Source organism: Nilaparvata lugens, chromosome 2, assembly GCF_014356525.2.
Source record: "Nilaparvata lugens isolate BPH chromosome 2, ASM1435652v1, whole genome shotgun sequence".
Taxonomy (NCBI): domain Eukaryota; kingdom Metazoa; phylum Arthropoda; class Insecta; order Hemiptera; family Delphacidae; genus Nilaparvata; species Nilaparvata lugens.
In genome coordinates, this window is record NC_052505.1 from 77,391,847 (window position 1) to 77,407,101 (window position 15,255).

A 15,255-nucleotide genomic window follows, 5' to 3' on the forward strand; every position below is an offset into this window, starting at 1 on the left:
GATTACGAAACCTCCTCCTATTAAATTAATTTTAGGTTTTAACCTAGCATCAGATATACAGGTATCAGCTATTTTCTATAGAGGGCATTTTGGCAAGGCAGAGTTTGAATCGCTGTTTTCCTATCTTCCTTCACTGCCATTATAACGTTGACGTCACTATAGTCTCTTTATGGAAAGATGGGCGCTCGCGCGTTCTAGCGGCAGAAAGTAGAAGCTTGATCAACAAAACTACAACTGTGACTATGAAGACGTCATCATGATGTGGCCACTGATGGAATATTATTCAAGTCGTCGGCAAATAAAAGTACGGTCAATGACCATCAACAATATTTTTCATTTGAAATTGGAATAAATCCATTCTCCGACTTGCAGAGCCATGGCATTTACTGGAGGGTTGGTTATCCACATCAAATTTAATCCGAAATACTTATGTTGAACAAACAGTCATGCATTGACTAATGCATTCTTGAAAACATTGTTCTAAATACTACTAGGCTCAGCCTAGTTTTTTCTTCAATGTCATGACTATATTATGATTGTAGAATAAATAAATGAATGAATGAATGTTCTATCAATCAAATAATGTACATTTCATATCTGTTCAAATAAATCATAATATTAATAAATTAGTATTGTTAGAAGGAATATTGCAAAATTGAAGAGCATTTCGTTTTTCAAAAACTGTGGAATAAGAGTTACTCCTATTAGTTTCACTTTTACAAGGTTCAGGAGAGACTTCTCTTACCAGTCTAGTAGAAATTCCTAGGAAAATAGAAGTGAAAATACTATGAATCCAGTTATTAAATCGATTTCTGCAGGACAGCAAATTGAATATCTGTCACTGCTCTAAATTCTTGTTAGCCCAGTCACTGAAGACAGAATAATAAAAAAGTAGCACGATTTTGAGGGAAAAATCAAGGCAAATCAACACAGAAGCTCAATTATTCCACTATGAAAATAAATTCATATGCAATTAAAAGCAATTCCATAGATAATACGGATTTAAACTCACGGTACTACTTGGTGTAGGGATGTCAGCTATAAATAGTTTGGTGTTTAGTTTCATACACTAAAGGATTATTACATCAGAGAGTAGCCTGAGTATATAAACATCTAACCTGACACTACTCGAAGAAAGAATGCAACTTTTATATTGGAACAAAAAGAGAAAAAGAACCTTCCTTATCAATTCTCATCTCATACAGAAGTTCGATTAATTTGGGTAGAATGTTTTTGTTCTGATTTTGGGGGTAATGCATTGATATTGATACGGCTTGTCAATAATGATGATGAATCTCATCGTGGAAAAGATGAACGAAGTGAGTAATGCAGGAACGCATGCTCTTAGCAGTGCGCATGCGCCAACTTTCCAGTGCTGAGTGAAATTTTGTCAGTTTTCCGCGTTTTGCTGTGTCTAACGGAGCTCTGCTAGCTCTTATGAATTCTTTGCTCACACAAGCAGAAAGGTCAGTCGTATCCAGAATGTACAAAGAATTTAAATTTACACATAATCAACTGAAAGTACATTCATTGTTCAAAATTGCATTCTATACTCTATGGTCGTATCGTATCAATAGTAATGGTGGAAAATTTGTAAATATTTGTAACTTGGAATTGAAAAAAATGGTGTAAAGCAAATTGAAATTGCTTCATTCAAATTTAAATGTAAAGGAGCTGTGCTGGACTCTCACATATCGATCAGTGTCAGTGAACGTGTCTCATACAGTGATATTATTATTCCCATACGTTCTAATTGGACTATTCATGCTCGCTCGGCTGGGCTTAGTGGGTATAGTCCAATTATAACTCATGACAATCATATTTTAACAGTCCGTTCACTGATACTGGAATGTGCGAATCCTGCTTGAAAGTTGCAAATCAGAAGAAAATATTCTCTCTTCATATTTTTGTAATCGTGACAGACATCAACCTCGAAATAATGAAAATAATAATTAATTATAATTGGTATCCTTAATCTATTATTTTATTTATTTCAAAGGGTAATATAATTCTATTTTATAAACTTGAAATAATGATTTGCACATTTAAAAAAATAAATATGAGGGTTCATTTCCAATAGGAATTTTTCTGTAAGAAAAGGTTTTGAGAAAATGCAACAATAATCAAAAGATTGAGAAATTTATGTTCCAAGAAATACCATATCAATCAACAATACTATAAAGCAATAGTAATTATAACTGAATTTCAGAATCCTTTCAATATTTTTGTCAAATAGGGTAGTGTTGGATAAATTATATTAATGTAGAATAGCTAAACATGAATATGGAATTGGTTCAACAACCTAATATTTTCTGACAATTGTCTGCTAGTTGAGTGATGGTCAATGTATTGCCACCGGCCCCCACTCACAGCTTATGATTCTCTCATACCCATTTATTTTCATCAATTAAAGAAATTGAATCATTAGAATATTAGTTGCTCTGTATTAGTACAAGAAGTAAAGTGAATAGTTATCAAATTTCATCACATTCATGCTCTTCAATAAAACTCTCCGGAAATGAAAATAATACAAGAATACAAACGCGTTCTTGGGAAATAATATGGCTTGGTATCTGGTAGGTGTTTGGTTAGGAATCGGGGAAACTATTATACTCGTATTATCAAAGAAAAATGAACAAGACTACAATATAATTAATAGGTACTCAAGCTTTCTACTCATATTACATTCATCTAGAATCATTTGAATTATGTAATCACTTATAGTACTATTTCATCTGCAATCATTTGAATTATCTAGTTACTTATAGTATTAAAATGATCTATTATTATTTTTTGTGCAATCCCACTGACGGCACTCTCCCATGGAGACAGTTGCCTGTAAAAAATATTATTTTCATTGTCTCAAGTGTTTTTGGCAATCGAATAGAGGCCATCATTCATAGCCTATATTTATCCCATTTTTAATGCAATTGATTGGGATGACATACACCTCTTTTACCATGATTTTGCCCTAATTGCTGGGAAGCTTCCATTTCACAATAAAAACATGCACTACAGTTCAGATAAGTGGGGTAGTTTCCTATACAAAAAGCTTTTCAGCAATCAATAAGGTCATTAGTGATCATTAGTGATCTGGTCTTTCATAGCCTCGGCTTTAATCGTGATTTAATTAGTATAATCGCCTTACAAACTACAAGTTTTTCATCAGTTGAAAAAATCGTATTGTTCTATATGTAGGTTCTCATCATGAATCGTATCATGATAATATGATTATAGAAAATCAATATGGTTTATTAAACTAATTTTGGATTCGATGAATGGAATAGGATTTTGAAATAGATAATTATAATAAGATCATCAAGCGTTGCTACAGTGTCTCAAAAAGTGGAATATGAGACTCAGATGTACTAGGCTTATTTGATATACCTATGTATTCTATGTAAGTTTTCATTGGTAAAACTAATGTATAGGCAACATACTGAAGAACTTAATCCCAACCAAGGTATTTCTTCCTGAAAATATAAATGTAATAACAAGTTAAATTCAATTTGATAAAATAAATTTGAATTTTTGAACAAGTATTTATCCATTTGGAAATAAACAATATTCTAATATATAGTGAAATTCAGGGAGAGAGTATAGAATTTAATCACATAATACCATAGAGAAACGATTGCATTCAGTAGATATCCCATGGTTTAGGGCGTTTATGTCGCAACTTTTACTGTTATCTCAAGCTGATGATCCACGTAGTTCTTTCCTGTGAAGCATTATGACGCTGGTAGTCTCTCAAATTGTGCCGTTCATACACTATCACCCCAACAAAACAGTGAAAATCGACAATAATCGACAGTAATCGGCTTGAGATAACAGTAAAAGTTGCGACATAAATTCCCTATACCATGGGATATCTACTTATGCTATAGTTTCTCTATGATAATACTCTCTGGACTTGAGTTGTTAAGTCATCAACTGATCAACATTGATTTGCTATTCTTGAACAGGTTCATGTCTCCTCAAACAGAACAGCTAGCTCTATATATTTTCAACTCTGCACCGTTGTCAAATTGTTAGTAGGTTCTGTAGAGATATGATGAACTACCCGAATATTTCATCCAATCATGAAATTTTATTATTAAATAAAAATTATTTTTTTCTTTATGGATAGAATATTTTTGCGAAAGAGATGATCATTAATAACAACAATCAATAGTTAGTATCAAATCACATATACCGGGATAAGTTAAAGAACAGCTATCTTCTATAGAATGCGGTGAAAAATGAGAAGTGGCAGTAGCGCTTACCTTTCATTTTCAATGACTTTATAACGTGAATCTCACTATAAAGTAAAGGTAGAGTGAGAAAATGGGGTTTATCACAAATAAGGTATTTTTCACGGTTCCTCCTTTATCATTGCACATGCTCTGACAAAGCATTATGGAAGTGAGGAATAAATTCATATGAAATGGATTTATTTCTCACACATAGAGTTTAGAGCAGGCTGTTAGAATCTGAAGGTGCGGCGCTTCGTGATATAGAAATGAACGACCACAAACCCGTTTACGTGCAGAGAAAACAACTTTAGAATTGAAAAGAAGTCGGCCGGGAAATTGGAAAATTCCAGATTCCTTTATATTGAGCATTCGCTGTTCATGACACTCCATATATGGAGCACTATCAGAAAAAAGTGGAAATCGCAGGTATACTTCAGCATAGTATCCCATTGCTACAATGATCACTTAACGATGCATCTTAAAAGCACAGAGCTTCAGATAAGAGCTACCTGTTGGAAAACACGTATCTTTTTCGTAATTGACCGAACGTAGTGAGGTCTATGTTTCAACTCGATTTGCTTTTGTCTGTCTGTATGTAACGCGATTACGGCCAAACGCGTTGATAGAATTCGATGAGATTTGGCAGGAATATTCTTCTTTCAACTGCGCGTCGATGTATACACAAGGTTTTTAGAAATTTCGCATTTAAAGGATAATATGAAAAGAAAAGGAATTCCTCCATACTCTGATATCACTATATATATATAATCGACTTTGAAGATAGGATCAATCAGACTATAGAATTATTCATAATAATCAATCAGCTGACAAGTGACAAGATTCAACTGAATCAACTAGAACAGGTGACATCAGATACTTGTGGATGAGAAAACTGCGTGAGGTCTACTGTTCACAGAACTACCATTATGAGAAGCGATAGAATCCTATTATATTGAGCGATTTCTATATTCATATATCTGGTTATTGTTATATCTGGTTATTTTTATATCTGGTTATTTATTGTGAAGCTCTTCCTGGGGGAGTCACTCTCACCTCCAAGGATAGGACAATACACGTAGGGTGATGTACTGCTGTATTTAAATGCCTCACGTTGGGCCGGCAAATCATGTGGAGCGGTATTTGATGGCTTCACATACGTAGAGAGATTTGCCAAATCATGTAGTGCTGTATCTAAATGCCTCACGTTGGGCCGGCAAATCATGTGGTGCGTTTTTTAACGGCTTCACACATGTAGGGTGAATCTTGTACTGAGTCAATGGTGTAGAGGCTATAAATTTTGCAATGGCGTGTGAGTACGCTGAGTGAACACCAGACTGATTGACTCACTACAAGACTCAATACAATTGTTGGAATCGCGGGAGGCCTAAACGCTCGCTCACCCTTGATTCTTCTAATGACAGATTGTATAATGATGAAATTTTTATAAGTAGTGTAGCGGACGCTAAACACTGAATACGGATACCTTAAAATTATTACCTGTGAAGAATGAGCATACAAAATCATACAGGTCGAGCAAAATCCCGATGTAGCTAATTTACGGGACTGCGTCTCTAATAAGTTCTGAAGGATTAAAAATACGGTATTTGAACCAAATATCGTTCAGAATATATTTCGAGAACAGAGTCTTGTCGGGTTTTAAGCTCTATTGTAGGAATTTATATGATCTATGGCTGCCTCTGCTGTACAATTGATGCATTCGCTCCAAAGTCGAGGTAGGTAACAGATAAAAGCTGATGTATGAGCAGGTAAGGACAAAGAATAAATATCTCGATCTGACCCCACTCGCTACATCCACTTAGACCTGTTCCAATATCCAGCTTAATTCAATTATTCCAATGATCGTATTCGATCGGTTCTTGATGATATAGAACGTATCAGACACAATAATTGACAGGCTTAAGAAATAATCGAACTCAGAAAGCGAATTAATAAAACTGAAATATATTACAATAAAATATGTAATCATACAGTGCAGGTTCAGAATTTGATTTACAGGTTGATAATAATTTAGCATTAACAGAATAGTTAAAAATTTTCTTGTGCTTGCATGATACCATGCGTGATTCGACAGAAGTTTACAATTAACTGATTAAATTCTTGTTCTTAACTGATAATTAAAACTATATTAAACAAACCCAGGCTCTATCCAACGGATATGGTTTTTAGTGATTTTGAGGTCATGACTATACGTCAATTATACATAAAAACCGTAATTGAGTACTTAATAAAATATAGATCCGATTTTCCTCTCACAATAAACTCTACTCTTAATTATTATAATCTAAGAGCCACTGCTAACAAATATGTAACCTATAACACTAATATTGAATGTATAAGGAGGCAATTAATTTACATAGGTACTAAAATAATAAACCTCATTCCGAATCACTTTCTCATGGACAATAAGATCAGCGGAAATATTAAACTGGATATAAAAAACTGGACATACAGTAATTTCTTCTTCCATTAAGATATATGACTCGAGATTTCTGCTCCAGCATTTTTTTTTTTTTTCATTAGTTTTTTCATTTCTCAGTGGACTCGCTTACCTTTATTTTGAGTACCTATTCCTCTGTTTTCTTCCTTCCCCCCATTTCTCCCTTCCTTTTTTTCCTCATTACTTCTCTTCTCTTCTTTGCCTGCCTATTACATGGGAAACCATAGTTGGCTAGGTATCTTCCTCTCTTTTTTTCTCTTCTCCAACACACCCAAACACTAAGTCCATGGTTTTTTATATTTGTAACATTTTATTGTGTTTTATTTGTTTCGTAAATCTTTGTAATTTTGTTTTGTCTTGTTTTGTGTGTTTTTAATAAATTGAATTGAAAATTAAATAAATTGAAAATTGATAAAATTGAACAGTTTTGAAAAAATAGTGAAAAAATGAATTATAAAATATTTTTAAAAATGCTCGGGGTCGTGGTTCAGGCAGCGGAGGATAGTTAATCAACTACAAATTCTTAGAAATTAAATATGAATAAATTTTAGGCTCTTAATAACTAAAAGCGCTTGTCGGCGTGGCCAATAATTTAACAAAGAAAAAATTTATGTTTTTCTGCACTGAAATATTTTCGAAGCGTAGATTGGGGCCCCTTTTAAAACTTATAACTCACGTGAATTTCCTTGGCGGTCGTGGTTTTTTTCTTTAGATCAAAAATCGTTTGATCGGCAGCAATCCAGGCTTCGGTTTCAGCACGTGGGGAATTTTAATTTAAATATCTCCTTCACCGAATTAATTATGGGATAATTTACTTTAAACTTTTAAATTTATCGATTGATGAAAACAGAAATTTACAAATAACAAATAAATTGGCCTAAAATATCGGCTCACAAATAGAACATTAAAATCGAACAAGAAATTTTCACAAATAGGTCTTTGGTAACTATAAAAGAGATCTGCACGGTGAGGATTTCAAAAGGGAAGTGCTGTCCTTTCTCCAAGCTTCTAGGCTAGACCTTGCTTCTCAGAATCTCAATGTAATAATTTGCATAAAAATTTGCCATTGGTAGAACGCTTGTGACGTAAACATGACGTCAGTGGCAAGCAGTAGAATACAATTCCTTTAATTACAATAATAATTTAATTTATGTAATTCTTAAAACTGCTTAATCTTCTGGACATAGTTCCTCTCATACAATGTACATGTGCTAGTGTAACTGATAAGGCAGGGTTGGTGTCTGATAATAGATTAACATGTGTTGCTTTCAAACGATCACCTTCTTGGTGCTATTTCTATGCACTGTGATTGGCTTGGGCTTGCCAAAGAGATTTAATTACCATGTGGATCAGTTGAATTAAATCATTAATAAATTAATATTCTTGTACAATTTTTATTAGGTTTGAGACTGTTATAATTAATTTCTGCCATTTTATCAATAATATAATTTCATGCTATGACCTATTTAGTTACAATAAGACCTGACATATAATATAATTTCTTAAATAATAAATAATTTCAACGATAACACATACATTTTATTTTTTTATTTGAAATTCTTGATCCTTTATGGATAGTTTGATTTTTAGAGATGGTATTATATCTTACGTGAAGCCAGCGTGACATTTGACAATACTTTGAATCAGTCAGCTGCGTTCGAACTGTTTTAAAAACATCTGATCGATAGTAAACAAAGTGTAACCTCAAAATCAGTGAGCGATTCATAAATAATTTGTGCTTTATTTGCAAAATAATTATAATTTTATTGAATAATTTTCCTAGAAAAATATTCAGTACAGAACGGTACTCTTATCAAATATACAGTTATTGATAAGTAAGCTTTATCGCTCGGTCGCTAACTATTCCTTTAGCAAATTCTTTCATTTTAAAAGGTAATCACAATTTTTTCTCTCTTTTCATGAGATGTATTTGAAAGATTCATCACACAAAAGCCCCCAGGATATTTTAAATAGGTAATTGGGAGACGAGTCGAAACAATGACTATTTGAAAAATCCGATATTGTGATGAATACACCATTTCATCTCCTTACTTCTACAAAAACTCAACACTTAACACTAAAAACAATATATCGTGCACTTTTGGCTACGAGAAAATAAATAATTGATTGTTCCTTCCATTGGATACAATCGAAATACAATAATTAATGAGGTCTCTTTGGATCCTTCATTAAAACAACTCCACAACTTCCATTCACGGGTGGCTTATGAGCAGACCCATAACTATAACAAATATACAAGATTTCACATATTACTTCTTAAGATTCGAACAGTATTTGCAACAAATATAGATTTTCATCATTTTTCATAGTTGTTACAGGTTTCGACTCTTTATTCTGGCTTTTACATAAATTGGGTGAGAGTGTGATTTTACTTCGGTGACTTGACAATCGTCTACCGTTTGACTCGAGCAATTCCTTATTTGCGCTTAGTACGTTGTGTACAAACAGGGTTACACTTGAAATGGCTTTCTTGATTTTTATCAATGCTGGTTACAAATATTAAGTCTTCAAGATTATATTTATCAATTTGAATTACAATTCATGATCTTTTGATGCAACAGTAATAAATTTCACATTTGAAGGTAAGAATTTCATTTTCTTTGGAGTTTTTTAGAGATACATTCATATAACACAGAACATGCGCATTTCGTGCAAATTAACATAAATATATATTTTTGGTTGCGTTTTTTTTTATTTATAATTCCACATTAAATAACAGGTTACAATAATTAAATAACGATATTGCTTTGATTCTATACATTGACTCTAGGATTTCGCACACATTGGTTGGTGGGACGAAGAAAATTATCGAACAGGCGTTGGTTCTGAATAGATTTTTCTAGTGATTCTGTATTTCAAGGTTAGATTTACACATTTTTTCAAATAAACTTTGTTTATTTTCTTTCCTCCTATTCACTGCTAATTTCATGTTATTTCTAATTTATAATTATTTTCCGTAGATACTATAATTCTTGTTTCTATTTTTCAGTTGTGCAGATGATATTAGACGATTGTTTTGGTGATGACTGTAGCACGAGACTGATGGCTTGATCAGGTTGGTAAATTTTTAGAGTTGTTTTGTAGTTTTATTTTCTTCTGTTATTAAAGTTGATAATAATTTCTTCATTTGAAGTGGATTGTTGTTTATTAGATGAGATGCGGCGAAGTTTAGGTTATGTTGATTATGATTAGGCTGCAGTAGAAAGATGCTAGTCTGCAAAGATGTGATTCAATGGGTAGGCTGTGACTATGAAGAAGTTTGATAATTTGTGTAATTCACAACGTAGCTTCCAGTTGATTAAAAGATTATTATTTCTTCCTTAAGCCCCCATCTAAATTTGATTTCTGATTTATTTCAAGTTCCCATTCCAATTTGCAACTATCCGTTTTTACTAAACTTTGCTTAAAACGGATGTGCCTGCGAAGTAGGTAGATCTCTTCAGCTAATATTGACCTTCCTTGTTGACCGGTGACATGTAGTTCGATCTTTTTAAACCTCACATGCCAGTGGTGTCTGTGGGTTCTTTCAGATAATCTTTTTCTTTTTTGCATGCCCGGTGTACAGTCTGTTTGATTTTAACCGGACATGACTGCGGTGGTTGTAGGTTCTTCTGGATATCGTCTTCCTTTTTCCTTGCATGTCGGTAGGAATCGTGATGTAAGATTTTAGCCTAACATGACGGCGATGTAGATAAATTTTTCTTGAGACCATTTTTCTTTTCCGTGGAGCTGCTATTTTACTTGTGTGTTGTTTTGATTTAGAGGTTTTTATTTTCAGTTGTGATTTCAATTTGTTGTGGGTTTCTGTTTCATTTCTATTGTTTAGGTGACTATCTTCATGAATGCTGGGTTTATATGTTGCAGGCGCTGTCCTCGGTGGATGGACGGTGATGTGGGCGGTCGGCGGTCCGGGCTGCTCTTCTACGCGGCGGGCAACGTCCTTGGACTCCTGGTGTCCAGCGCGCGGTGGTACGGGCTGTCCCTCTACCTGATGGATGTCGTCCTCGGCCTGGCGGGTGATGTCGGCTGGTCCCTCTCGGCGTTCTGCAGGGTGCGGCGCGACTTCAATCCTGACATTCTCGGTGGGTTGGTTTTCCATACATGTGTTATGTTCGCTTGCTTGTTTGACTTTAACCACCTTTATTGTATCCTTCTCCACATGTATATGTTTCTTAATGCTGACTTCGACGTTGATTTTTCCCATATGCATATCTTCGGATATCCTATCCAATCGGTTATTCGTTTCTAAAATTGATTTATCCAGACACTCAGCTAATTTTTTGATGGTTTTATCGGTGTCACGGAATGCTACATCCATCCGCTGACTCAATTTCTCCAAACCCTGTTCGTTTACCTTCTTTACTTCTTGAACTTCCTTTTTTAATTCTTCCTTTGTTTGCTTGTTGTCCTTCTTTATTTCTTGGATTTCCTTCTTTAACTCTTCCTTTGTTGCTGAAGAACTTTGTTTTATTGCTTCATTTGTTTGTTTGTTTCCTTTCTCTATCTTACTGGTTATTGCTTCCAGGAAGGCGTCCATATCCAGTGCGGGAGCGGGCATACATCTAACGGTCACCTGCTGGTTTTTTATCCGAGCAACGGTGCGAGAAATGGGGGTTCCTGTTTCTGGGGCGTCGTCGTCCGTATGCTCTCCCGATGTTTCGTCCTCTGGCTCTTGGGCTGCCGATGGATCCTCCACTAGGATGCAGCTCTCCTCCACCTGTGTCGAAGATAAATCATCCAGTACGTTTGGATGGAAATCGGCAGATGCGGTGGCAGATGCGGATGGCGGCGAACAATCGGGTGAGATGTCCTCGGTGTCCGACAGACTTGGATTGACCTGGTCGTTTCCTGCCATAGTTTGTGAGAAAATAATGCGACGAACGTGTGTGGTGAATAAAAAACGTGAAAGTGTTGATGTGATATACAAAATAATTAATAAGAAATCCAATAGAAATTGTTATAGTGTCGCAGTGAGTGAAATACAGAAAAAGTGGTTTAGCAATGTGTTCAGTGATAAAATGAGTCAAGTTAGCAATATCGTTAACATAAAAATGACAAGAACACACAGGATACACAGTGAACACTTATGCGGTAATACAGGTACGCCTCTTATAATTTATTATTACTATTATTATAAATATCTTACTTTTATAATTTCTTGCCGCAATTCAATATATAGGCTAGTGTTCTTTGCAAAATTTTATATACAAGGGGCAGTGTTTTGTTTGAATTATTCCGCAATATATCCATGATTTAATTTTACTTCCCTCTTTATGCTTTAAAAACTTTTAAAAATGTAAATAACTTCAATCCTCTTTTCTGTAAATTTTTACGAATTGTTTCAATATAGACCTAATATTCTTCAAATAATATCACCTTTCTTATGATATCTCTTATACCTATGACTTATAGTATGACCAATTTTCGAATAACACAATAATAAAATTCTGAGTTCGATTCTTTCTCTAAAAATTCATCAATCGATAAATTTCTTTTCCGTTCAAAAATTGGGTATGGTACTTCTTGTTATTTTATATAACAGTGAACAGTTAATATTAAATTCGAAAAAATTCACAACCATGAATTTTTCAAAAAATTTTCCCGTTGTCAGCGCTATAGTATACTGAGCAACTAAATAATCCTCATAGCCGATTATCCACCTCTTCAATGCCTATCACTGTTGGGCGCCAAATCATGTGAAGCTCTTCCTGGGGGAGTCACTCTCACCTCCAAGGATAGGACAATACACGTAGGGTGATGTACTGCTGTATTTAAATGCCTCACGTTGGGCCGGCAAATCATGTGGAGCGGTATTTGATGGCTTCACATACGTAGAGAGATTTGCCAAATCATGTAGTGCTGTATCTAAATGCCCCACGTTGGGCGCCAAATCATGTGAAGCTCTTCCTGGGGGAGTCACTCTCACCTCCAAGGATAGGACAATACACGTAGGGTGATGTACTGCTGTATTTAAATGCCTCACGTTGGGCCGGCAAATCATGTGGAGCGGTATTTGATGGCTTCACATACATAGAGAGATTTGCCAAATCATGTAGTGCTGTATCTAAAAGCCTCACGTTGGGCCGGCAAATCATGTGGTGCATTTTTTAACGGCTTCACACATGTAGGGTGAATCTTGTACTGAGTCAATGGTGTAGAGGCTATAAATTTTGCAATGGCGTGTGAGTACGCTGAGTGAACACCAGACTGATTGACTCACTACAAGACTCAATACAATTGTCGGAATCGCGGGAGGCCTAAACGCTCGCTCACCCTTGATTCTTCTAATGACAGATTGTATAATGATGAAATTTTTATAAGTAGTGTAGCGGACGCTAAACACTGAATATGGATACCTTAAAATTATTACCTGTGAAGAATGAGCATACAAAATCATACAGGTCGAGCAAAAATCCCGATGTAGATAATTTACGGGACTGTGTCTCTAATAAGTTCTGAAGGATTAAAATACGGTATTTGAACCAAATATCGTTCAGAATATATTTCGAGAACAGAGTCTTGTCGGGTTTTAAGCTCTATTGTAGGAATTTATATGATCTATGGCTGCCTCTGCTGTACAATTGATGCATTTGCTCCAAAGTCGAGGTAGGTAACAGATAAAAGCTGATGTATGAGCAGGTAAGGACAAAGAATAAATATCTCGATCTGACCCCACTCGCTACATCCACTTAGACCTGTTCCAATATCCAGCTTAATTCAATTATTCCAATGATCGTATTCGATCGGTTCTTGATGATATAGAACGTATCAGACACAATAATTGACAGGCTTAAGAAATAATCGAACTCAGAAAGCGAATTAATAAAACTGAAATATATTACAATAAAATATGTAATCATACAGTGCAGGTTCAGATTTGATTTACAGGTTGATAATAATTTAGCATTAACAGAATAGTTAAAAATTTTCTTGTGCTTGCATGATACCATGCGTGATTCGACAGAAGTTTACAATTGATAAAATTGAACAGTTTTGAAAAAATAGTGAAAAAATGAATTATAAAATATTTTTAAAAATGCTCGGGGTCGTGGTTCAGGCAGCGGAGGATAGTTAATCAACTACAAATTCTTAGAAATTAAATATGAATAAATTTTAGGCTCTTAATAACTAAAAGCGCTTGTCGGCGTGGCCAATAATTTAACGAAGAAAAAATTTATGTTTTTCTGCACTGAAATATTTTCGAAGCGTAGATTGGGGCCCCTTTTAAAACTTATAACTCACGTGAATTTCCTTGGCGGTCGTGGTTTTTTTCTTTAGATCAAAAATCGTTTGATCGGCAGCAATCCAGGCTTCGGTTTCAGCACGTGGGGAATTTTAATTTAAATATCTCCTTCACCGAATTAATTAAGGGATAATTTACTTTAAACTTTTAAATTTATCGATTGATGAAAACAGAAATTTACAAATAACAAATAAATTGGCCTAAAATATCGGCTCACAAATAGAACATTTAAAATCGAACAAGAAATTTTCACAAATAGGTCTTTGGTAACTATAAAAGAGATCTGCACGGTGAGGATTTCAAAAGGGAAGTGCTGTCCTTTCTCCAAGCTTCTAGGCTAGACCTTGCTTCTCAGAATCTCAATGTAATAATTTGCATAAAAATTTGCCATTGGTAGAACGCTTGTGACGTAAACATGACGTCAGTGGCAAGCAGTAGAATACAATTCCTTTAATTACAATAATAATTTAATTTATGTAATTCTTAAAACTGCTTAATCTTCTGGACATAGTTCCTCTCATACAATGTACATGTGCTAGTGTAACTGATAAGGCAGGGTTGGTGTCTGATAATAGATTAACATGTGTTGCTTTCAAACGATCACCTTCTTGGTGCTATTTCTATGCACTGTGATTGGCTTGGGCTTGCCAAAGAGATTTAATTACCATGTGGATCAGTTGAATTAAATCATTAATAAATTAATATTCTTGTACAATTTTTATTAGGTTTGAGACTGTTATAATTAATTTCTGCCATTTTATCAATAATATAATTTCATGCTATGACCTATTTAGTTACAATAAGACCTGACATATAATATAATTTCTTAAATAATAAATAATTTCAACGATAACACATACATTTTATTTTTTATTTGAAATTCTTGATCCTTTATGGATAGTTTTGATTTTTAGAGATGGTATTATATCTTACGTGAAGCCAGCGTGACATTTGACAATACTTTGAATCAGTCAGCTGCGTTCGAACTGTTTTAAAAACATCTGATCGATAGTAAACAAAGTGTAACCTCAAAATCAGTGAGCGATTCATAAATAATTTGTGCTTTATTTGCAAAATAATTATAATTTTATTGAATAATTTTCCTAGAAAAATATTCAGTACAGAACGGTACTCTTATCAAATATACAGTTATTGATAAGTAAGCTTTATCGCTCGGTCGCTAACTATTCCTTTAGCAAATTCTTTCATTTTAAAAGGTAATCACAATTTTTTCTCTCTTTTCATGAGATCTATTTGAAAGATTCATCACATTATGTTTAACGGATCTCGAAACGGCT

General features: G+C 34.3%; 1 protein-coding gene across 2 annotated transcripts in view; it reads left to right on the plus strand.

Annotated features, from left to right (window-relative positions):
• Window positions 1-1,384: 1,384 nt before the first annotated feature.
• The window catches only part of LOC111060503 (RYamide receptor), a 40,403-nt gene continuing 26,532 nt past the window's right edge, over window positions 1,385-15,255 (plus strand). For both annotated transcript variants that reach the window (XM_039421779.1, XM_039421780.1), the window contains exon 1: window positions 1,385-1,466. The gene's annotated coding sequence lies outside the window, so the exon portion shown is untranslated. The remainder of the gene's footprint in view (window positions 1,467-15,255) is intronic.